The sequence below is a fragment of the Ambystoma mexicanum genome, chromosome 2q (assembly GCF_040938575.1).
Source record: "Ambystoma mexicanum isolate Mex_15411 chromosome 2q, UKY_AmexF1_1, whole genome shotgun sequence".
Lineage (NCBI taxonomy): Eukaryota > Metazoa > Chordata > Amphibia > Caudata > Ambystomatidae > Ambystoma > Ambystoma mexicanum.
The window spans coordinates 945,998,641-946,023,144 of NC_090924.1; the positions used below are offsets into that span (position 1 = coordinate 945,998,641).

Sequence of the window (24,504 nt, forward strand, 5' to 3'; positions counted from 1 at the left end):
TCTAGTAATTCTGGGATCAGAGGCAATGGGTATCGGTATTTTACTGTAAGCTGATTCAATGCGCGGTAGTCTATGCACGTTCTAAGGTCACCTTCCTTTTTAGGCACGAAGAATAGAGCTGAGGATGCAGGAGATTTGGATGGACGAATGAAGCCATTAGCAAGGTATTGGTCAAGATATTGTCGTAGGTGAAGATTTTCGGGTTCCGTAAGGGCATAGATTCTACTGCATGGAGGTTGTGCACCGGGTACTAGGTCAATTTGACAATCGTATGATCTGTGAGGTGGTAAGGTATTTGCCTGTTCTTTTTGAAAAACATCCTGAAATTCTTGATATTCCTGAGGTAACTGCACAACTGGATTAGTAACGGTGGCCAGGCTTTTGTTCAAGGTTTTTTCCAGGTAACAGGTGTGTGCACAATCTGGGAAGGTCACTCTCTTCTCTCGCCAATCAATACAAGGATTATGTATTTCCAACCATGGCATTCCCAGAATTATTTGGAATTGCGGGGCCTTGATTAAATCAAACACAATAGTTTCTCGATGCCCATCTTGACCCAACAGTGTCAGCTCAGTAGTGGAATGAGTTACAGGCCCAGAGGCAATTTCAGTTCCATCGACTGTGGTGATGACATCCGAAGCATTCTTTTTGCAAAGGGGTAGATTCATCCTTGAGGCCAATTCGCGGTCCATGTAGTTTCCTACGGCCCTGCTATCAATGTATGCTCTTACTGCATGTATCCGTGATGGCTGCCTTGGATCAATTAGGACCATTGGTATAATTAGGTGGGAGGTCTGAGTGTCCTTCTTTAAGCTCGGCAAGCGGACCTCTACGCTTGTCGGGCTTGGTCGTTTCCCGAATCAGGCTCTATTTGACTTTTGTCAGCAACTCCTGCTACTTTCTTGGGTGGTTTTATAGGGCAATCCCGTAGAAAATGTCCTGCGGTTCCACAGTACAGACACAATTGCATCTGCCGTCTCTTTTCTCTTTCCTTTTGAGTTAAGGGTTCTTTAACCCCCCCCCCGATCTGCATAGGTTCTGATGCATCTGTTCCTTTGGGGGTGACATTGGGTTTAACCCATACCCGACTCTCGAACTTAGCTCGCTCAGCCTTTCTATTCTGAAGTCGGTGATCTAACTGGACCACTAAGGGCCTCATTACACGGTAGGCGGTAGGGATTTAACGTTACCGGTAATTAAATACCGGTAACGTTAAATCCCCATGCGAATCACGACCCGACACACCGCTATTAGCGGCACCGCTAAGTACGGTGCCAATAATAGCGGGCAGTCCGCGTGTGCGCGACCCACCATCCCGTAAATTACGCCATGCCGCTATTAGCACAGCATCACAAGTTGAGCGGACACACCAATAGCGGCATGGTAAAGCCCCCCAAACCCCTTACTGCCATGGCGCAAATACCGGCATCGCGAACCACACGTTAAGAGAACTGAGCAGTGTTCCCACCTGTCACAGGCGGACACAATCAGCACAGGTAGAGGCAATGGAGACTGTGGCAGCTCAAAAGGAGCACACCACACCCCTTCACACACCCCTTCCAACACCAAGATGGTTCCAATACTAGCAGCATTACATGGGCTGGAGGACATGATTGCAACCCAGCTGCAACAACAACAGGCAGCACAAAGAAGACGCAGGGGGAGGAGGAGGAGGGCAAGACAGGCACAGCAAGCACCACCACGGCACCTAATCATACCACAGAGGCACCCACCAATCCCCAGGATCAGAGCCAGTCCATTTAACCTAACCCCTGAGCAGATACACACCCTGTACCATCTGGACTGGGATACCATCACCAGCATCGTGGACATGATACACGACGACATTGTGAGCCTCATAGACATCAGAACTGCCATCTCCCCTCTACTCAAGGTGGTGACTGTGCTCCACTTCCTGGCCACAGGCACCTGCCAGCATACAGTGGCCCAGATGCATGGCATCTCCCAACCAGTATTCTCACGCACGCTGAATCAGGTACTTGATGCCCTCCTGAAGCATGCACCTGAACACATATCCATGCCATGGACTGCCCAGGAGATTGCAAACACCAAAGTTGGATTCTATTCACTGGCAGGCATCCCAAGTTGCATCGGGGTCATCGACTGTACACATGTGGAATTGGTGGTCCCACATCGCAATGAAGTGGTCTACCGAAACAGGAAGCAATTCCACTCCATCAATGTCCAAATGGTATATGACGCCAACAAGATAATCACACATTGCTGTGCCCGATTTCCCGGATCAACTCATGACTCCATGGTCCTGCGGAACTCAACTATCCCACGCTACATGGAGCGACAAACCGCACAACGTTTGTGGCTACTTGGTGAGTAGCAGGGCAAGCACATGGCAGTGTGATTGGGGGGGGAGAGAAACATACTCCAACTGGGTGTGATTGGGGGGGGGAGATACATACTCCAACTGGGTGTGATTGGGGGGGGGAGATACATACTCCAACTGGGTGTGATTGGGGGGGGAGATATACATACTCCAACTGGGTGTGATTGGGGGGAGAGATACATACTCCAACTGGGTGTGATTGGGGCGGGCGGAGAGATACATACTCCAACTGGGTGTGATTGGGGGGGAGAGACACATACTCCAACTGGGTGTAGCTTGTCATCTGTCTGGGAAATGCAAATAAAGATGTACGCCAATGTCCATCTGGGAAGGCCGCAATAAACTAGAGATGAACCGACATGCAAGTATGAGCTACACTACACACCAGAAATTCCAGGTCTAGTAGCATCAAACATCCATTCACATACACATTGCACAACATTGTACGCCACAGAATGGCCAGATTCCATGTGTGCCATGAAGCTAGTCATCCGGAATCAGTCCAGCACAACATCAATAATGCAATGTGCCGTATGATGCATGCAAAAGGATCAGCCCTAGCCATACACATTGCATTTCACCACGCACCTTTACCACCACTGAAGTTATGCCTCACTGCATGGCAACATCTATGTTGGAATGGCAGTACAACAACAGTGAGGAACAAAATCTGCCTGGGCCCAGGGACACCTAAGACCTCGCCTCACCCAGGACATGTCAATTACTGTTGTCGACAGTAATGGGGCATGTCTACTTGCAGGGTCGAGCTCACCCTTGCACATTGCTGTCACACGGACCATCGGCATGTATGCCATTGATTGTGTACTGGAATCACTATGCAATGTCAATTAGTGTGATATGAACAGGCTGCTCTGCAGGTGAATAGTAGCAGGACCCCATTCGTTCCCCCATACAGGTGATGCGGGCTATCCCCTGAAGAGCTGGCTCCTCACACCTGTACGGAACCCACAGAACAGGCACGAAGAGAAATACAATCGTGCACATACCCATACCCGCATCGTGATCGAACAGACTTTTGGCCTTTTGAAATCACGGTTTAGGTGCATTAGCAGGTCTGGTGGCGCTCTCCTGTATGGCCGTGAGAAAGTGGCCAAGATCACAATGGCATGTGTCATGCTGCACAATATGTGTATCAGACGGAATGTGCCACTGCCCCCTGACGTTGAAATAGAAGCACCTGATGAGGAGGATGAAGCTGATGAGGACGGAGGAGAAGGGGATGCAGGACATGCAAGAGGGGATGGCCAGGAGGGACGTGCTGTGAGACAGCATCTGATCAACCAAATATTCTGAGGGACATGTTTTGGTACTGTCACATGGACATGGGTAGTGATGCACTGGTGTATGTTTAGAAGCACGCAATGAACACTGTCTCCAATAAAGTACACAAACACAATGAAGATGTCCAAGCCTGTGTTTTGATTAGACACCAGTGTATTAAGTAACGGAAAGATAAAAAAGTGCATTTCCCCAAACATCCCACCACCCTTCCCCCCACCCCCCACAACAGACCCATAACACCCTTCCCCCCACCCCCCACAACAGACCCATAACACCCTTCCCCCCACCCCCACAACAGACCCATAACACCCTTCCCCCACCCCCTACAACATACCCATGACACCCATCCCCCCACCCCCCACAACAGTTCCTCATGTGTCTGCCATGTTTGCGTTGGCCCATGCACGCAGAGGAATTGCCATTAACCCCCTATTGGCCATTGTCTGTAGCAGCATTTGGAGGATGGCCAGACGTGCGCCTGGTGGTGCGCGTTGAGCGGCAGAGGGGGCTTGTCTGTGTTGAGCCGGCAGATGACGATGGGGCAGACTGTCCTGGTTGTGAGAAGTGGCGGTCCATTGTGTTGGCTATGCGAGTAAGGACCTCCCTGAGCCTAGATATCTCGTCACACAGCCTGTCAGTACAGGCGTCCATCCTCTCAGTGGAGTGCCTTGCCGTCTCCACAATATCCTCCCTGAGATGGGCAGCCTCCTCAACATGCTGGCCAACCAGCACAGTCAGTTCCTGTTGATGCTGCAGGATGGTGGGCAGATGGAGGGCAGTGCTGGGTGATGGTGTACTGGATGCTGTGCCCTCAGATGCATCCATTGCAGCAGGTGAAGCCACCATGGGGGACATTATGGCTGGCATGTTGTCCTCAACAGTAACATCAGATCCAGGTGTCTGGAATGGTGCTGGCTCTGGGGCTCTAGGGGGGCTTGGGGTGTGCATCTCCATTGGGCCAACTATAGTGTCCTCAGGATCAGATAGGGGGGCAGTGGCGGCTGCCTCTCCAGCAGAGCTTGCTGCAGCTGATGGTGGGTCCTCGGTGGCTGGTATTGGTGGCTGTGGGTTCACCTGCGGTGGTGGGGCTGCAGTTTGTGGTGCAGCTACTTCTGCCCTGGCAGTGGCACTCCTACGATGTTTCACACTCATCAGGTGTGACCTTCCCCCCTTGCTCCTTGATGTTGTGGGGGTGTCCTACGAGTCCTGTGCCCTTGGCCTCTTACTCGTAGCTGGTGCCTGGGATGCATTTGCGGCATCCTCACCATCTGTATGTGAGCCTGTCAGGGACAAGAAGGGGAATGGCATTGGTTGCGTTTCAAAATACTTAATGCAGAATACATCAATGATGCAGTTGTGGCCATTGGGACTTAGTAGTTGTGGATGCAGGTGATGTTCCAGTTCAGTGCCTCATCCATGCATGGTTGTGTTTGGAACTTGTCTCTGGTGATGTGTGCATGTGTTTGTGTTTGGGTCTGACACTGACATGGTGAGGGATGGATGCATGTGTGGATGTGTGTCCATGCATGAGAGGATTTTGTGTACATTCACATAGCATCCTGTCATGTGTACACTCACCTCCATCCGAAGTGGTACCCACGCCTAGCTCCATGGTGCCTACTCCCTCAATGGATTCCACAGCGATTAGGTTTCTACAGGTCTCCTCCCATTCTTTTAGTCTGATGGGTGAACCAGCTCCACCAGCACTGGCTATTTGGTGGTTTTCGGCAAGGATGCCCCTCACCCGCAGTCTGAGGTCGTCCCACCTTTTCCTGCACTCACACACAGTGTGGGTGCTGGTGCCCACTGCACTGACTTTCACTGCAACTTCTTCCCAGATGGCTTTTTTTTTTTAAGTAGTGTCGGCCGCCGCATGTCATTGGCAAAAACAACCTCAGCATTGTCAGCCAGGGTCTGGGTCAGCATGTTCAACTCCTCTGCTGTAAATGTTTTCGTTGCGCTGCCTGCCAGTGCTTTTTTGAATGCCTTGAGCATGTTGAAGGTGTCCCGGATGACTTTCAACTGCTAACGACTCCAAACAGGTCCAGGGGACAGAGGAAGGCAATGGATTGTGTTTTTGAAGATGGCCGCTGTGCTCTTTCCCGTTCCTGTGCGATGACGCTATTTCCGGTTCTGCAATTTAACGGTCACCGCTAATTGCGGTGACCGCTATTTGCATGCAGCAGGAGGGCGGAGGTGCAATCTGCACTTTCGTCGAGGGCGGTAAGTGACTTTCTTGGGTCTTTACCGCCATGGCGGTAGGGGGTTTACCGGCATGGCACTATGCTCGTGTCCGCGTACTCGTAATGGTATGCTATTTGCGCCCTCTTGCGAGGGCGGACACGTTGATAGCGCCATGCCGGTATTTTGAGGTTATTACCGCACAACGTGTAATGAGGCCCTAAGTCTATATATTCTGCGCAATCCTGAGGTGGGTTCACAACTTGAGCCAAAACATCTTTGAGTTCTCCCCGAAACCCACGATGAAATAATGTAATTCGTTTCTCCTCAGGCCATCCGGTTTCCACCACCAACCTATTGAAGGTTGCGATATAAGTTAACAGGACCTGGTTTCCTTGTCCTAGGGATAGAAGTTCGTTATCCAGGGCCTGTCCCTGTGAATGTCTGGCGAATAGTGTTTCCATGCTTCTTTGAAAACCCTGAAAATCCTGAAGAAGAGGATCATCCTGGTTGACTAGTGGAATTGACCAGTCAGCTTCGCTGCCACTAAGATATGATAGTACAAACTCTACTTTGGCTTGGTCATTTGGAAAAGCTCCAGGTCTGCATAAAAAGTGCAAGCGGCATTGATTCATAAACACTGCAAACCTTTTTGGGTCCCCAGCAAAGCGTTCGGGTGAAGCTAAAGGAATAGCCCCTAGTAGGATTACTTGCACAGGATTGCTCGATGAAACAGGAGCTGGGTTTCCCCCGAGTCCAGGTAGGGATGTTTGCCCAGCTTGATTTTGCAGCAGTTGTCTAGCAAGATCAACTGTGCGTTCCTTTGACACAATCAGTTCTCTCCTGAGGGCATTAGTCTCTTGGCGCGCAGAGTGCACTTCCGCCCTAAATTCCCCTAATAATTGGGCTAGTTGGTCTGTTTCGGAGGTTTCCATAACGCCCGGGTGGGAATTTGTAGATAGGCTTTGTGTTCTGTTACGCTCACCTGGCTCCCACAGGGGCGTCGATCGGACCCGGACAGCTGTGACCTCCTCCAACGTGAAGCATAGTGCAGAGATGACAGACTGGACTGGACCGCCTAATCTCGTCTGCTTGAGCCGTAGAAATATTCTCCTGCAAGTGGAGAAAGAGATTCAGCCACCCGTGGATTTTAGTAATGGCACCCCACTGTTCTCCCCACTAATCACCACCGATATTCACTTTCTGTAAGCTCACCTTATGTTTGTAAATGATGAGCTCTCCATCCTGCGTGGAATGCAGGGGCACATATATACCAGTTACTTCACTGGTTTGAGGGCGTTGGAAGAGTTCTGGATGAATATTGACTCCGAGGTTCCAGGCGAGAACCCGTAAGTATAAAGTTCAAACAGTTCAATATGTCCGATGTTCACTCTTGTACATTCCTTTCTTGTGTTGCAGCTGGGTCCAAGGGAAGATTGTCTTGTGGCAGCTGATGGTGTTGAGGTAAGAGTCTGTATTACCCAACACTGTCCGGCAAAGATGCATGTGTTTAAATTGCTGGTTTCTCTCTCCTTACAGGTGTGGCGTAAGAAGTTGCGGTTTGCTACAGAATAATGCTTCCGGTTGTTAATCAGGTAAGTCTATGGTGGAGAGGTTGTATTTGTTGGCTCTCTCGGCTCACCTTATATTTCTTTTGTCCCCTAGATGGTGGAATTTGGCGGAGAAAATGATGGAGTCTACGCCGGATCGAAAAATGCTGTGAGGACTGGTGAGTATGGCGCGGCGCTGCAGCTGGCGATGCGACGCGTGTAGAATAATGTCCTTTTCAAGTTCGAAGATGTGATGGATCCGGAATTCAGGTAAGGATTGAAATATCTGTTTTCTAACCTTTCCTTCTTCTTTCTTCTATTGCTAGGAGCTCTGGATTCGAGACGGGTGTGGCTGAAGACTGGATGATGACTGCAGGCACGGTGAGCGTTACACTGCTGGATGCAGAATAACACGAAGCATGTGCTGCTGTTCGGGCATGGTTTAAATAGCCTCCAAAGTAGGTCCAGGTAAGAAGTCCTAGAACCACACCCAAGTAAAAAATAGTCCCTGTAGAAAAATAGCGCCATCCAGGCCTCACGTTGGCTTGGATTCATTTGCAGCATGGTCTGCATGAGGTAAGTAAAGTCTATGAGCCTGGCGCCTATGGCGCCAGGACTGATTTCTATTATGAGCCTGGCGCCTAAGGTGCCAGGACTGAACCCAGACAGCCCCCAGCCGGGGCTGCTGGGGTTTTATTAAATACCTGGATGCCTGATCCCGAGGCTGATGGGCTTGATCCGGATGCCCGGGGGTAGGCATCATGACAATAGAGCAGTAGAGAGAAGAGGAGTGCATAGTAGGGTAAGATCTGAAAGCGAATATAGGTGGTTGTGAGAGGAACACCAGAGGGAAAGATGTCGAAGCATGAGGGAATGAGAGGATGGATGATGGGAGAGGAGCACAAGAGCATGAACGGAAAGGACCAAGTGTTTCTTGAATGTCTGTGGGCACCAATTCTGGGAACTTAGATTGGGGACCACTTATATTGCTACCAAAGGGAGTTTAGAGATAGAATGCATTTGCCTTTAGCTCATCACCGTCAGATAGTCAGCATCTTAGATGGCCAGGGTAACCAATCTCTAATAACAAACCTGGGGTTCAGGAATGCATATGCTGGAGATGGAATGGGTTGCTCTAAATGAAAGATAGGGGTCAGACCTTTCGAGCCCCTTGACTATTCAACAAATAAAAGGCTGAGTATCGTCTTCTAGAGTTGGTGTGTTCCTGTGGCCATCTATTGCACATGGTGTCAGAAGTGGAATCATCCAGAACCTGATCCAGAGACCTCCCACAATAAAGAGAGGTGCTGTGAATAGTGCACCTGACCAAGAAGACTTGTGTGCCTACCATAGCCACTCCAAGCCCAACTGAATGTGATCTGTGTATGGATGAGGAGGTGATAGTCCTATCCCTGCCAAGGCAAAGCACTATTCAAGACTGGTCTCGGGGTGGAACTACCAGAAGGAGCATTTGGGGGATTGTATATAACTCTGGATGGTCCATGAATTTTCCTTGGAAGTTGGAGCTGGAGTCATCAAAGGGGACTACAGAGGGGAAGTGCAGGTGCCACTCTTTAACATGAGGAACCTTGCCTACATCACAAAACCTGGTCAACCAATAGTTCAACTATAGATTCTACTACCAGAAATCAAAGAAGTAGAAAAGCTAGTCAAGATCAAGAGAGCCAAAGCAAGTTTGGAGTGACGAAGGAGGCACAAAGAGATGACTCTCAAACTTTAGTAGCCCGGGGTAGCTCCGCATCAACTGAATTTGGTGAAGCACAGAGAAAGGATCCACTTTTTAAACAAGCATGCAAGAATCTAGTGTCAGATCTGAGATCCAAACTCTGAGGACTACCCATTTCAGTGAGAGAAAGGAGCTCCTGTACAGAGTCAATGTGAACCTGAGGGAGGGCGGTACCACCCATTTCCAACTCCTAGTCCTGAAATAATTTAGGAAAGTAGTAATAGAACTAGCTCAGTCTAACTGACAGCGGGGCACCAAGGACTGGAAAAGACACCGAAGACACTCCTCAGTTGCTTATTCTCACCCAGTGTACATGTCCAGATCAATCAGTTTTGTGTGACATGGCCTACCTGTCAAAATACCTCATTGGAGGATGTGCCAATGGCCCCATTCAGGCCACTCCCTATTATCAAGGTTCTGTCCTACTGAATAGGCATAGGCATGGGCATTGTGTGGCCACTGCACCAATCCAGGACCAGGAACAAGTGATGCTAGACTACACCACCCAGTATCCAGAGGCATTTTCATTACTACCTTTCAGTGATTAATGAATCACATCCTGACATCATTTTGAAGGGATCATCACATGAGAAGATCACCTGAATTATTTGATTTATTATTTTGTTAGGTGGCGAAAGCCTGCAGGCATCAGGGCACCATGACTTTCACACACAAGGACAACCATCAAAGGCCGGTAGAGAGAGGCGATCAGCAGGGAGGTTTACTCAAAGAGATATGTTTTTAGGGTTTTTCTGAAGGATGCAAGGGCTGCCTCTGATCTCAGGGCAATACAAGAGAGTGCCAGATGGTAGCTGCTTTGACAGGGAAGGATCTTCCCACATTAGTGAGCTTATGCTCCGGACAGATGATCTGCCTTTTATTAGAGGAGCGGATGGTCCTGGAGGGGCAGTACTGTGGGATAGGTGTGTTTAAGTAAGTGGGGGCTTGTCCAAAAATACATTTGTGAACCAGGGCTCCTGTCTTGAACACAATTCTTTCCTTGATAGTGAGCCAGTGAAGATTTTGTCGATCCTTTGACATGTGTGTACGCTTAGACACATTTTTAACTATACATACTGCATTGTTCTGTAGGACTTGGCATTTATTTAGACTGGAGCTAGAAGCTCCAACAAGCAAAGAATTACAGTAGTCAAGCCTAGAGATTGTAGTTATTCTGGAAATTGAGGCACTGTTTCCTTTGGAGAGTGACGGATACTTCTTAGGAGTCAAAGATGGTACTTACAGTTTTGGTTCAACTGATTAACATGGGCCTCGGAGTTCAGAGTGGCCTCCAACTGTACACCCAGAGTGTTCACCTTAGTTTGAACTGATATGATGTAGTCTCTGATTGTAAAACTCTGAAAGGTCAGGCCCAATTTCGCCTGAGCCTGTCTAGAGTAAAAAATGAGAATCTCTGTTTTGATGCCATTCACACAGAGCCAATTGGATGACATCCAGAGTTCTATCTGATGGTAAATGTTGGAAAGGGATTTGTTGTCAGTTAAATGATTGCTGTAGATTGTAGAACCAGCTGGAGGTCATCAGCGGAGTTGGTGAAAAATATACCCACGTCATCTAGAAGAGAACAAAGTGGCCTGATGTAAAGGTTAAACGTGATGGGTGACAGACTAGCCCCCCGGGGAACTCGACGCCAGATAGGGGCCTATGGCGAATTAACTGAACCCCACTGGATTTTGGATTCTCATCCAGAAGAAAGAGTGAACCAGTCAATGGCCCCCTCAGAACACCGCCCCAGATAACTTAAGTAATATAATGGCATTGGTGGTCCACCAGGTCGCATGCCCATTTTGGTTATCCTGAGCATGTGTGATTGCAGATCAAATATAGCTGCCTCGCTACTATACCGGGGTCGGAAGCCAGATTGTCTGTAATGGAGAATGTTTTGCTTCTACGCGAATGCTTGGAATTGTGCACAAGCAAGCCTATCTAAGATCTTAAGTAGAAACTGGCAGGTTGTTATAGGTCTGAGATTGCCCGGGTCCTTTGGATGGAGATTGTTTTTTGTTGTTGATTGAGCTGGGAATCCTGCCATCTCTAAAAGAGACATTCACAAATCTGGTCAGAAAGGGGTCGAATAGGTCACTATGTTCTAGGATTAACTTCGGGGGAAGGATGTTTTCAGGGCATGAAGTGGGATGCGTGGACGAAAGAAGTTTCTGCATATCGAAGCCAAAGAGTTCAGAACCTTCTCTTCTAGGTTCCTGGTACTGTTTCTCTAGTGGGGTGGCAACATTGGGCAGTGTATTTTTATTTTTTCTCCAGCCTTAGTAATTTTAGCCTCAAAAGCAGTTTGTATGGCTATAGCGTCCTGTGTGGATGGGAGAAACAGAGTTAGGAGAGCCTTTGGCTTCTGCTGCCATCTAAGAATTTCAAATAGTTTTTTTGGGCATTTGGATGCCTGACTTATCTCCAAATTGTAGTACTCCTTTCTAGTTTCAATGATTTTGTTTTTAAGTTTTGTCTAGAGCCTTCTTTTTTGTTTTCTTCAGACCGATGTTTCAGCCACTGGAGTTCCAATTTACATTTTTCCTTTTTTCATCAAAAGTAGTTGAGGAGTGAACCATTTTTTATGGCCTGGTTATCCCTCCCAACTTTACGCCGTAGAGGGGCTTTTTTGTTAATCATCTTCAAGAAGGTACTTGAGAGTGAGGAGAGCAAATGTTCAATGGAGTCCTCACTCTCACTCTCAGTCTCGCTCATTACAGTATTTAAACATGAGGATAGGTCCCCAGCCGGTATCCTGTTGAAATTACGGTTCATAATAGCGTTGGGGGGGTTAAGTGGTTTAACCACAGCTTCTGGCAGTTGGAAATGGAAGCTCACAATGTGGTGGTCAGACTAAATACAAGGTGAAGTTTGGTCGATGATGGTCAGAGTGTTTTGGGTGACCACCCAATATAACGTGGTTTTTATCGGTAGTGGGATCAGTATTAACAAATTGAAAATTCAAGTTGTTTAAAGTGCGTCCCAGATCGATAGCTGCTTTAGCAGTCTTTTCACCTCTCCAATAGCTCAGATGCCCCCAAAAAACCGAGGCTCTATTTTGGCCCTTGAGAGGACCTACGATCTGGGTGATTTTGTCAATAAAGTCTGGCATAGGTGATGGAGGGCGATATATAAGGATGATGTTCACACATGAGTAAGGGATGCGGTCATTTGTAGGTGCAAAATCTTACAGCTGTGACAAGATATGGGGGAGACAAAAAGTCCCAAATCAGCTTTTGCTATGATTGCCACTCCTCCTCCCATATTCCTGTTCTCTGTTTTTACAAAACATGCAGAAACCAGGTGGGACCGCCAAATTAATAGATGGTCCGCTGGTGTCCCTAAGCAGGTTTCTGTAAGGAACAAGGTCAAGTTGGCTGTCCAGGATTAAATCATGAACATCTTGGGTGTGCCTAATTAACAATCTAGTTTTCAGTAATGGTGCTTTCAGGTTAGTTCCTATTCCTCTTAGAATGGCTGAAAGGTGTTTAGAAGCAGTTGCCTGTTGTGGGAATTTAGAGTCCTCAGTGAGGGAAGAGATGAGACATTGCTAGATAACCGAGGAGCTCTATTTTAAATGAAAGTGTTAACTATCTGACTGCATGTGGTGATCAACACTGCACGGCTGGCCTCACAGCTAATTGTGAGGGGTCAGGAATATGAGGTGGATAACTTCATAAAGTTTTCTCAACAAATGCCATTTTATATGCACATTTATTTTGGATGAATGCCCCGCTATCCCTACCCCAACGAGGATTGCTCTGCCAAAAAGAAATTAAAGGAAACACTCTAATAAAGGATATCTGTGAATTCAAATTGTAACCACAGTCTTGTTCTGTAACTTGTGTGAGTTCCCCTTCCCCAAGTTTCCACGTGGTCTCTGTTTCACAGTTCAGGAACAGAAAACAAGCAAATCCTGATTTACAACAATGTTCAACCACAGTCTGTTTCCACTTCAGTTTATATATATAAAGTTCCACAGTCAGTTTGATATAGTTCCATGTTGTCAACAAATGTTCCAACTCCTCTCGGTTTAACTTCACTTTGTAAACAGAGAACTTCAAATTAAAAATGAGAAAGTGGCTTTCACTCCTTCAACAATCCTTCCATGGAAAATTAGTCACAATAAGGAACTTGGTCAGGATAATTTACCTCAACCTCTTTAGTAGTGTATACCTTGTCAACAGATTTCAACTTAGTATAACATTGACAACTTCCACTGGAGAATTTACAATTTCCATTCACTCTGATAATACCCTTAGTATCAAAATCCACATATATTGTATCGCAGTCAAAAAGGATTTTCCACAATTTAGCTTCACATTCACCATAGATTGTTTTGGTCAGCACCCCTTTTAAGCACTTGTTCAACTTCCACCGGGTGTGCTCTCACGCCAGGCTTACTTCTTCAATAGTTTTCAGTTCAGGTTTACTCCCCTGCCTGAACAGCAATTCACAACCACTTTTGCTTCTGGGTGTTCCACATCATATGGTGAATATTTTACAACAACTTCTGGTTGTTCAACAATTTGCAGCTTCAAAACTTCCAATAACTCTTCAGGGAATACAAGTCTTATTTTAGTGCTCTGTGACACCTTTCCCACCATAATGCTCCTCGCCCTCTTGTGGGCTACATTGACCCACTCAGCAGAATTCCCTTCCATAACCAAGCTGCGCTTCTGCAGTCAACAGAAAAATGGCTGCGCTGGCTCCGTGGAGCACCAATGCATCAAAACTGCATTTTGCAGGTGACAAAAGGATGGCCGCACCATATTGCCAAACACCTATTGGACGAGTTGCAACAGGGGGCACACCGAGAAAGCTACCAGTATGTTCTTGGGTGCACCCAGAAGAAGCAAATCAAAGCAGTGCTGCGCTGCAAAGGGAATCTTTTACACTAAAAAGGATGCTGGCCTGACACTATTTTATGCTTTTATCCATAAGGCCCTGCCATGCCCATCCATATCCACATTGTGCTTCAGCAGAAGAAAGCATGATCCCTGCATGAGAGGCTGTGCCAGCCAAATCTGAAAAAGGCAAAAGAAACTTCACTTTCAGCCGCAGAAAACGCTTGACATTTGAGTCGCAAAATGTCAAAAAGATCAAGACTTCAAAGAAATCCTAGTTCTCTGGGCCTATGTCAATTTCAGTGCATCTGTGTTTCAAGCAAATTGCTGTATAAAAGGAACTGACTATGGCTGCAAAACAATATTAGGAAGTCAGATGGAAGAACCAAATTTAAAAGGGAAATCCTAGCAGTTTTTACCATCTGTCAAAATGGGCTGTTGCAACCAAAAGAAAAGGCAAGTTTTAAAAGTATAATGGTGAATAAAAACTTATCCTTGCATAGCAATGTGAAGGTGGTTTTGCTGGGGAACATGTATGGGATGTTTTATTATTATATATTTATTCAGCAAGCTTGTTTTTGATTCAGAACAAAATAACAGAAAATGAAGGAATTAACATGTATTGGCTGGATTTGGCAAGCTCCAGAACAGGTCTTTCTGCTGGCTAAACTGAGGCATTCCCCCACAAAAAGATGCCACCATAAACTGCTAATACACAAGCATGCTAATTGCCACCTTGAAAACTTTAAATGGACGAAGAGCACTAAAACATCCCCTGCCCAGTAGACTTTTGTCTGTGCTTCAGGCTGAGACAATAGATCTGGGATACCCATGTGCGAAGTAGCAATAAACATTCAATCAAACTGTGAAACCCCCATGGCCATCCTGGACAGAGCTGACAGTTGGTGGTAGTTGAAGAAAAGAAAATGGTCCCAGTAAAGGACAAAGGCTGACCGTCTGCCTGAAAATACTATTTGATGAATAAACTTTTAAGACTGTTAATTCTGTAACAGGACAGCCTTGAAATGTAAAAATATACAGTTTAAATATGATTTTCATGGCTTTCAAATAAGATATCTTGGCTGTCAATAGCATGTATGGGACACAAACACCAGAAACATGTGAATCATGATGAAAGGACACACAATAGAACGTTAAAAATTAACAAAGATATGCCCTATGATAATATGTACACACACCTAAAGTTATAGAATTTTAAGTAATATATTTATCACTAAAAAGTGCAAAAAACCAGTAGATGGGCGAAACAAAGTCTGATAAACAATAGAGTTGGACTGCCATGCTCAGCATGAAATATGTAATCTGCCTAGGTAATTTGTAAAGATGCCAAAATTGCGTAAAAGTGTGATTTATGTGAAGGATGATTTTAGCTAAAGTAACTGGGAGATGATCCTATGCATAGTAAACCCACATCATAAATCTGATGTCAGGTTTCTAAAAGTCCAATCAATTGACAGGAGGGCGGTAACAATCACCCCTGACCAATCCAGTTTTTTAGGGGCATACTCAGTTTAAGCCTCCCCTACCATTTAATTCTATGATGTCACCATGCTTTATGTAAAGGGTGGCTGACAGAACTCTAGACACTCTCTCCTGAATTTCCAGTGCCTGCGTTCCTGATCTTCTACATTCATCTTGCCAGATTCCACTGCAAGGCCAATGCATACCTGACCCTACTCCAGCAAGGCCGAAGCATAACTGACCGTAGCTCAGCAAGGCCTTGATCTAAAAACCCCACTAACCAAGGGGAAAAATGTGGTACCTTTGGTGGGGAGCATCCTGTAACCAGACCAGCTTCTTGCCTGCTAATTGTATGCCCAATGTACCTCTGTCATCCAGCTGTACTGCTATCCGGTGACCAGAATTGCCCAGCTGTTTGCTACCTGGTGATCCGTGCTGTGCAGTGATGAGAACCCGGTTGACTGTTCCAAAATTCCAAACTCAAGAGTGGACTGTGAGTATTTCCCCATCCCATAGAACACATAGCCTACCCCCTCTTGACCCTTTTGTCTTTATTCCACTCTCTAAGCAATCCTATCCATGCCTTGGTTATTTGTCCTACTGTCAGAATTTTCTGTGCATTTTGTCCGTGATTTCCTAGTGTTAGCTCCATTCTTTCATTCACCCCATCCTGTAACTCATTAGCAATATTTTGAATGATTTAATTCATTTCCACACTAAGAGAAACGCGGCGTGGAGCAGGTTAATGCGGCTGACTTAACCTGTTTCATGGGCAGCGCTATCTAGCCTTGATAATCTAGCTTAAGTAAAACTTGTCTTTCTTTCCCAGCTGATTTTCTCTCTTTCACAGCTTCATTTTACCAAAACCGAACCTCTTTTTAACTTGTAAATCTCATCCAAATATTTAGCTACAACCATCCTTTCACTTGTATATTGTCCCTGTGATGTGCATCTATCCCCAGCCCAAAAACGGCATTCCGAATTTGAGTATTTCACTCATTTTTCATAAAAATCATTTGTGTAATTTAAAACGGCAATTGAAAATAATGCAACTTTCCAACGTGTGATTGGGTTGCATCGTGTTCTTACTTTCAACTTGTTTATGAACTGTATGCCTTTTGTTGAGAACTTGCTTTGTGGTTGCCAGTGTTTATATATTACTGCCATTGTGAGAAATCATATTTGCCTCATAGATTTAACTGCACATTAATTATTTATTCGTCAATTTCTGACTGTCATTTCATGCTATTGCAAGGCGTCTTATTTTATGAGGGCAGGTCGGATTTTGATTCTGTTTGCTGCACAATAACCCTGACTCCCTGCCGCTTCTTTCAGTCCATTCCAAATTCGATTCACAGGGGTTTGGGAGGGCATTGCAGGGGGAAAATTTTAACTCAGGTCCTATATACCCAAAGACAAAAAATGCTCCTATTCATTTGTGCTTTGTATATGTTCTTGTAGAAGGTTAACCAAATGTATTGCTTCAGTTTCCATTGTAGTTATCACCTCATTGTGGAGTTCAGCCCAATATTAAAAGTTGTATGATTTTCTTTGAAATTTAAAAATAAATAGATGGTGCATTTTCGCCAACTGGCCTGGTTCATTGTGACCCAGTGTATTTGAAAAAGTTAGTGTGAGACGGGCTGTCTGCCATATCAAATTGAATTCGTAGAAAATAATGAGAAAGCATTGCAATTGAGCGCTACATCCTAGGCTAAGACCAAGGTGTGTCGACCGATTGAAATCCTTAACACTCTGGGCCTCATTACGAGTTTGGAGGTAGCCATGGTGCTATTAGCGCCATGGCTGCCTCCAAAATCGTGCCCGGTTTCTGTGAATGAGAAATTACCGGGTCATTCCAACCTTGGAGGACCCGGTAATTCCTCATTTATAAAACCAATCCCCATTCCCATTTGAGTCCCCGTAGGGCTCAATGGGAATGGGGATGGAGCTAATAATGGGCCCGTTAGTAACGGGCCCGTTATTACCTCCTTGGTCCCCTTGCGGGACCCGCAAAGGACGTCTGGTCTGATCAGAAGTTCTGTGCGGGTCCCGCAAGGGAACCTCGTAATAGGGCAGAATGGGTTTACCGGCACTGGCACCATTACCGGTGCCGGTAAACCCATTCTGCCAACCTCATAATGAGGCCCTCTGTATCTTTATCTCTCTCAGAAGGGCAGCCGTTGTGACACTCTTGGTTCCCCACACCTTAAATTACCAATGACTGATATGAAAAGGGTTTTGCAGTTCCGTTTCTTTGACTTGCATATAGTGAGTTCACACCAACTTTCACCACAGGTTGCATAACATATGGGCTACATTTGCCACTGTCCATAAATCTTTCAATGGCCCCTGGTTGTAATTGGCAATATGGGTTTTTGGGTAATTGCCTTGTTTTAGCTCTTTTCTGGCTTGGGTAATGCTTGTTCCCATCTTGTCATATTACCCTGTTATAATTTTGGGATTTCCATAAACTCACATTTATAATAACAGCATCTGTTGGCTTATGTCTGATAATATGTCAGTCTGTTGCCATCTGTCTAATTTGGTTTAGCAGCTGTTTAGAACTTGAGTATTCCAAAATTATTTGTAACTCTTTTTCACTCACTTGCGAGTACAGCTCGTGCTTAGCTTTGACAGTGCAAGTTTCAAAAATGTTTTTCCAGTCTCTTTCAACCACATCTAGTGTCTCTCACTCGCTGAACACTTTCCTTGCATACATGGATGGGGAAGGAGCGCTCCGGGGTCAAACACAGGCTGTGGACTCACCATATAAAACACGCTCTCCTCTTCCTATTGCTGCTTACAGGATTCTTCTCTGCTTGGCTTCTCACGTGGCAGGAAAACTTGTCCTTAGATTTTTCTGCTGCATATGCCATTGGCAAATGGAGACATCACTGCTCCACAGGTTATTTGGTGCACGCCAGCCACCCTAAACCTTGAGGCTTTCAGGTGCACGCCAGCCACCTGTGCTGGCCTCCGGGAAGGGAACACTTCACTTGTCTTCACTTCCCGCTGTGCAGCCTCTGCAGACTCGATCGCCAGAGGGCACGCTCTCCTCTCGAATGATTTCTGCTGCACGACCACTGCAATTCTGTATCTGAGAAGCACAGACCCTTTCAGGACCAATAGCCTTTGTCTGCCATGCAATGGTCCCAGCGTCTTCTCTCTCCCCTCATATTTTGCATGGTCTGCCTGTAACACACTGCTTCTGCTACTCCTGCTACTCCTCTTTTTGGCCTGCACCGGAGGAGGCTTTTCAAGCCTCCCAGTCTACCTCAGGTGTGGGTCAATTTCCTTAATGAGCTGACCACTCCTGTAGTATTGTGCCTGTTCAGTTATCTTCCTCGTCCCAGTACTTAAAGGATTATGGGACTTGTATTTCCTAATAAAGAAAGTAGGGTTTCTTGCTTTTAGTGTTTTACTTTCAGACTCCAATTTTTTTCTTGATAACATGTTTTATAGGAATAGCAGAAAGATTGGTTGTTAAACCTGATGGTACAGAAAAAGGCACTTTGTTTACACTGTTGTTATTCTTGACTTTCTTTCAATGCCTTCTTGGGTGCAAGGGAAGTTCTTAGTTTTATAATTTTCCTGAACTTTAACAGAATTTTGATTTCTTTCCAAGTCCAGGAATGTATGAGGGTTTTTACCCGTATTGGTAGCAATATCTGGTGGACCAACCATATGTTTATTACAATGAGCCATACAGACTTTGGCATAGCTGGGTCGTCCTCCATAAAGGAGGATGAATACCATGTCTTATCGCATGGATTCCTCTCACCCCCCTGGGCCCTTTCTCCTCCCAGGTGATATTCCTGTAGGACACCACCCCCAAGCTCAGGATCAGGAAGCATCTGTCTTTCCCTGGGCACCTGTCAGGAGACTTTAGGCAGGGGTTTAGTGAGGGATCCACAGTATTTGTCACACAATCCAGCAAAATGTCACATTGCAAATCATCAGTCAAGTACTTTGCCTTCCAAGTAGAAAATTGGCTTGTTCTACCCCAAACTGGCATTCCGGAGCTTGGTGTGATATTACCTGAGGTTGATCTCCAACTTCTCAGAACTTGCAGCTCCCTTAACTGACAAGGTAAGGCCCATCCCAACCGTCTGCAAAAGCCCAGTCTTGGTCATGCCTGACTTTACCAAGGAGTTCCTGTTACAGAGAGACGCCTCCTCCATGTGACTTTGAGCAGTCCTCTCGCAGATCCATGCCGGGGAACAGAAACCTATTTTATTCATAAGCCAGAAACGTTTTCCAAAGGAATATTGTGGTGGAATTAGAGGGCCTGTTAATCAATTGGGCCATAGACAGTCTGCAATACTATCGGACAGGCCAAAGGTTCAAGTCTAAACAGGCCTATCCCAACATGACCCAAATAATGCACCCATTCAATGAAGATTACTGAAGACAATAACATTCTAGAACCTGACCATGCTGGATTGAGACCAGTTCATATCTTAGAATCTGCACTATGATCAAAATGAGATTACCTCAAATCTATTGGGGATCAGGGCAGTGCAAAGTTCTTGATCCTTATTCACTTAGCAGCATTTGACCTTGCAGATCAGAACATTTTAAAAAGTGATTTATTAAATCTTGGGATCGGAGATCTTGCTTGAAACTGTAAAATCTGCTTCCTCAACAGCAGATCTCAGTGCATAATAATTGAATAATTTCAAACCATTTAAAAGGTGTCTCTTCTGTGTTCCCCAAGGTGCATCACTGTCACCATTTCTCTTTAACCTCTACTTATCTCACCTGCTTGCCAACATTATAATTGTCAATCATTGAGTTAATAACTAAGTGGATGAGACTCATCTTATTTTAAAAATTACCCAGAATACAACATCTATTAGCATTGCAGAATGTATTAAAAAAATAATGGCTGGCTTGCTGTCTTGTGACCATCTATTATTAAATCCTAATTTGAGGGAAGCCTATTTTATTCCCCAGCCTCTCAGCAGACACTTTGAATTCAGTCCTTTCCCTCTTCCCATTACGTCAAGTTAAGAATGAATTTAGCCATCATGATGGATGCAGACCTTACTCTCGGCCCACAAATCACTGTTGTGTCCAAAGAAGCCTTTGGAAACTTAGCCTTGATGTGAAGTAATCCTTTTCTGGCATTTTCAAAAGAATACACAGTTATTATTGCAATCGTCATCTCCAGACTTGAGTACGCTAATAGTCTTCACATGGCACACCTACTTGTCTTACAGCCAAACTCCAAACAGTCCAGAAATGCAGCTGAACAAATGATTTTGCACCTTGTATTTATAGAACACATTTCTCTATCCCTTATTTCCCTCAATTTTTCCCAGAAGGAAGGCAAATTGTGTTCAAAACCCTTTCAGTACATCTAGAGCTATTCATTAAACAGGACAAGAATGTCTGGAAAAGAAACTCAAAGTGCACACACCATCTTGTATGCATATGTCGTTTTCACAGCTCAGACTGCTGCCAGAGCCTACACTACTCCGAAAAGAAATTAGGAGGATCTTACTTGTCCCATCTAGCCCCAAACTATGGAACATGGAGATAAGAGTCACCCTGACACACTTTGGATTAACAAAATCTATAAAAAATATAGCTCTTTGTTTGCTAATAAGATATTTCCAACTAACATGCATGTCTCTCAAGCTCATTCTACAGACCCTCTGCACAATAACTGTTGCATGAATATTAACTTAATAGGCCACCATTTCCACATAACATCAAGTTTGATTCACCTGATCTTACCAAGAAAATTGCATCTACTCTTCTACAATATGTTCATCTACAAATTATCTTTTGTATCAGACCATAATAATTGTCTAACATATTATGTAAGTTTCTTTTTACAGGAATGTTCTTGTTTTCATATACAAGCTTATATTTCCTTGTGTTCAAATAATCATTTTCTGTCCATATACCAGCAGACCATTCATTTGATCAGAAATTCATATTTCTGTAATAAACATAGCGTCACACTATGTCCAATTTATAACATTTTAATAATAATGGCAATTTTACGTTCTATTACATTTTATTACTAGCATTTCAGCTCTGGTTGCATGTGCTTATTTAATCTCACCCTCCTTTTACGTTCAAGCTTTTAAGCATGGAACCAAAACTTTTTCCTAAAATAATATCAATCTTCCAACGTTTCAGTCTGCATCCTATCACCTCAACCATTAATACACAAACTTGCACTGCCCAATCTTCATTTTCATGCTATATCTCCATTCAAAAGGCTGGACTATACAATCCACATCTATTTATACCATCCAGGAGCCAACTAAACTATTTGCCTTTCAATTAAATCCCATTTTAACAAGGTGAGATAATCATTCCTTTTATATGTTATCTACCTGTAAAATTACAATGTACTGTACCTAGTGCACATCTTAAGGACTTCTGCAGTGTTTAATTTAATTCCATCTTGCCTCCATGCCCCACCTTACCTTCTACCTTATGTTTCCGCACAGGTATCTATAAATGTTAACCTCTTGGCACTAACACATATGTCAGCTGGCTTGGCAAACTCAGATTTCTTCTCTGAAGCAGGGGCGTTTCCTACACAACTACTTTGGTGAAAAGTCTCCAATGTTCAGTGGTCTTGATGGGGAATATATAAATGAATGAATGAATGAATGAATGAATGAATGAATGAATGAGTGAATGAATGAATAGTGTGATGGATGAGAGATGACAATGACATTTTAGGCCACAACACCAATGACTTAATGCCAATTGAGCTTTAAGAATATTTCTTTCTTTATAGTGGACATTGTGATGCCCAGATGGATTTGTTATACATGGCTTGACTATTGCTTGATTTTCCTAGCTGACTCTCAAGCATGCACATACAGTAGAGCTGAAAACAGCGGTCTTGCACGAAATCCAGTCAAAGTGCCTCATTACACGGATGGCGGTGAACCATGGCGCTATTAGCGCCATGGTTCATGCCGGTAAAATACCGGCACCGCCTTGGTGGAAAGGGGAATTACCGCCCTATTCCAAGGTTGGTGGGGCGGTAATTCCCCCTTCCACCATTGCCCTTCCCCATTCCCATTTTTGCCCCATAGGGCTCTATGGGAATGGGAAAGGCGCTAATTACGGTACCGCAAATTGCGGCACCGTAATTAGCTCCCTGGTCCCTTTGCGGGTTGGTTTTTACCGCCTGCAAAAAGCAGGCGTTAAATTCCCCAACCGCAAAGGGACCTCGTAGTAAGGCGGTAAGGATTTACCGGTACCGGTAAAATACCGGTACCGATAAACCCTTACCGCCATCCGTGTAATGAGGCCCAAAGACCTTTAGGCACATATAACCTCATGCATTGGTTAGGTTCAGTACGAACAACCTCTATTACCATTCATTGTTTAGTCTAGAAATTGCCACCACTGTAAATCCTGGATCCTAAATTGAGCTGCTCCTTTCTGATCTTTTCTCACACACTTACCTGATAACTAATCTATAGTTAACATACATGCAACCCTGCTACCACAACCATATTCCCTCCCCCCTCATTCCATGTGTTTTCTTTACTCGCTAACTCCTCTTTCTTATAACAACTTTGTTCATAATTCTTTTATTATTTCCTATTCACAGACTATGGTTTGGTTACACCATGGAGGAGGTACATTACGCCATTACTGACAAGGATATGTGTTGCAAGCCACTATGGTGGTGGTAATCACAGTATAAATAACTAACAAAATTAAATATATGAAGACACTTGTTATAAGTTCCAATTGGCACATCATCACGTTCCCTAATAAAGAATCAGAAGTATATAGCATCCTTTTTAAATGCCATAATATTACCCAAATAGTAAGCAATCATTACATGTGCAGCATATCAGGTACGTAATGATGAGGTGTCCTGTGGAATCAATTTAGCTGATATTGTTTTTAACAAGAGTCTTTTTCTGACACTTAGGTTGGATATATATTAAGGCCAAGAGTCAAGTGTAGACCTGTTACTTATCCAAGAGCTGCCCCAGAATCAGAGAAAGAACACTGGTCTAGGTTTGGCTGTCACCTGCACTCAGTCAACCTTTGCTAGGATGAATATGGGTACCTCATTGCCTCAAAGGTACTGCTATCTTACGTGGCTCATATTTATCATGCTTAAAACACAAAAAGAGACTTGAGGGAAAGTGTCAAACCCAGTTAGACAACCCTTCTGCGGCTTATCAACCTGAAACTAGCTACAATGTCACAGGGTCAAGTTGTTTCTGAAGCTTAAACAGGGATCATGCCTTCTTTGATTTTATTGTACTTGGGCATTTTAAAGAAACTCGAAAAACTAGATTTACAAAAATATCATCTTTAATTTCATTTACTGCTATCTAAAAACATGTGCAAAAAGGGAAATATACATAACAATATTACACAAATATAACCTAAAATGCTTTGTGCTTGACAGTGCGTCCGATAACTAAATGCATACAGTACAGTAAACTATTCCATACAGAGAATTCTAAAAATCAATACACTCAATCCTACATGTTATATGTTAAAAAACCTGTATAGGAAATTCTTCAGGGGTTTTGACTGTTATTTCCTTTCTTTCTACTTTCTAAATCAAGATAATATCCTCCGGTGCAATTCATCAATCACTGGTCTTAGTGTAGTCTGGGTATATTTTGTGGCATTCCACCCAAAATATGATTCGAAACAACATACATATACATATAACTTGATACATCTATTGCATTATTATTATGCTTTCAAGTTTACAATACTTCTGGTTCATAAAACATTTTATTTGCAAGACCATAATGCTCTCTGTGAGCCACTGACTAACAATGTCGACAGGAGGTAAGACATACATAAAATTAACCTCCTCACTCTCGACCTCCAATTCTTACTCTTTCTATTGTCAGTAAGATGTACCTTAGATCTCAAACAATAGTTTAGATCTCTAAATTCATATTATTTGAATCTAGCAATGTCCTACTGCATACCGGCTTGCAAACAATAATGCTTCTAATGTTCTACAAGACAAAGGTGACAAAAGCAGCTCAGACCTATTGC

The 24,504-nt window shown here is 44.5% G+C and overlaps 1 protein-coding gene across 1 annotated transcript in view; it reads right to left on the reverse strand.

The window, feature by feature from the left end:
- The window catches only part of DNAH11 (dynein axonemal heavy chain 11), a 4,227,155-nt gene that overhangs the window by 1,429,704 nt on the left and 2,772,947 nt on the right, over window positions 1–24,504 (reverse strand). The gene's annotated exons all lie outside the window — the stretch shown is intronic.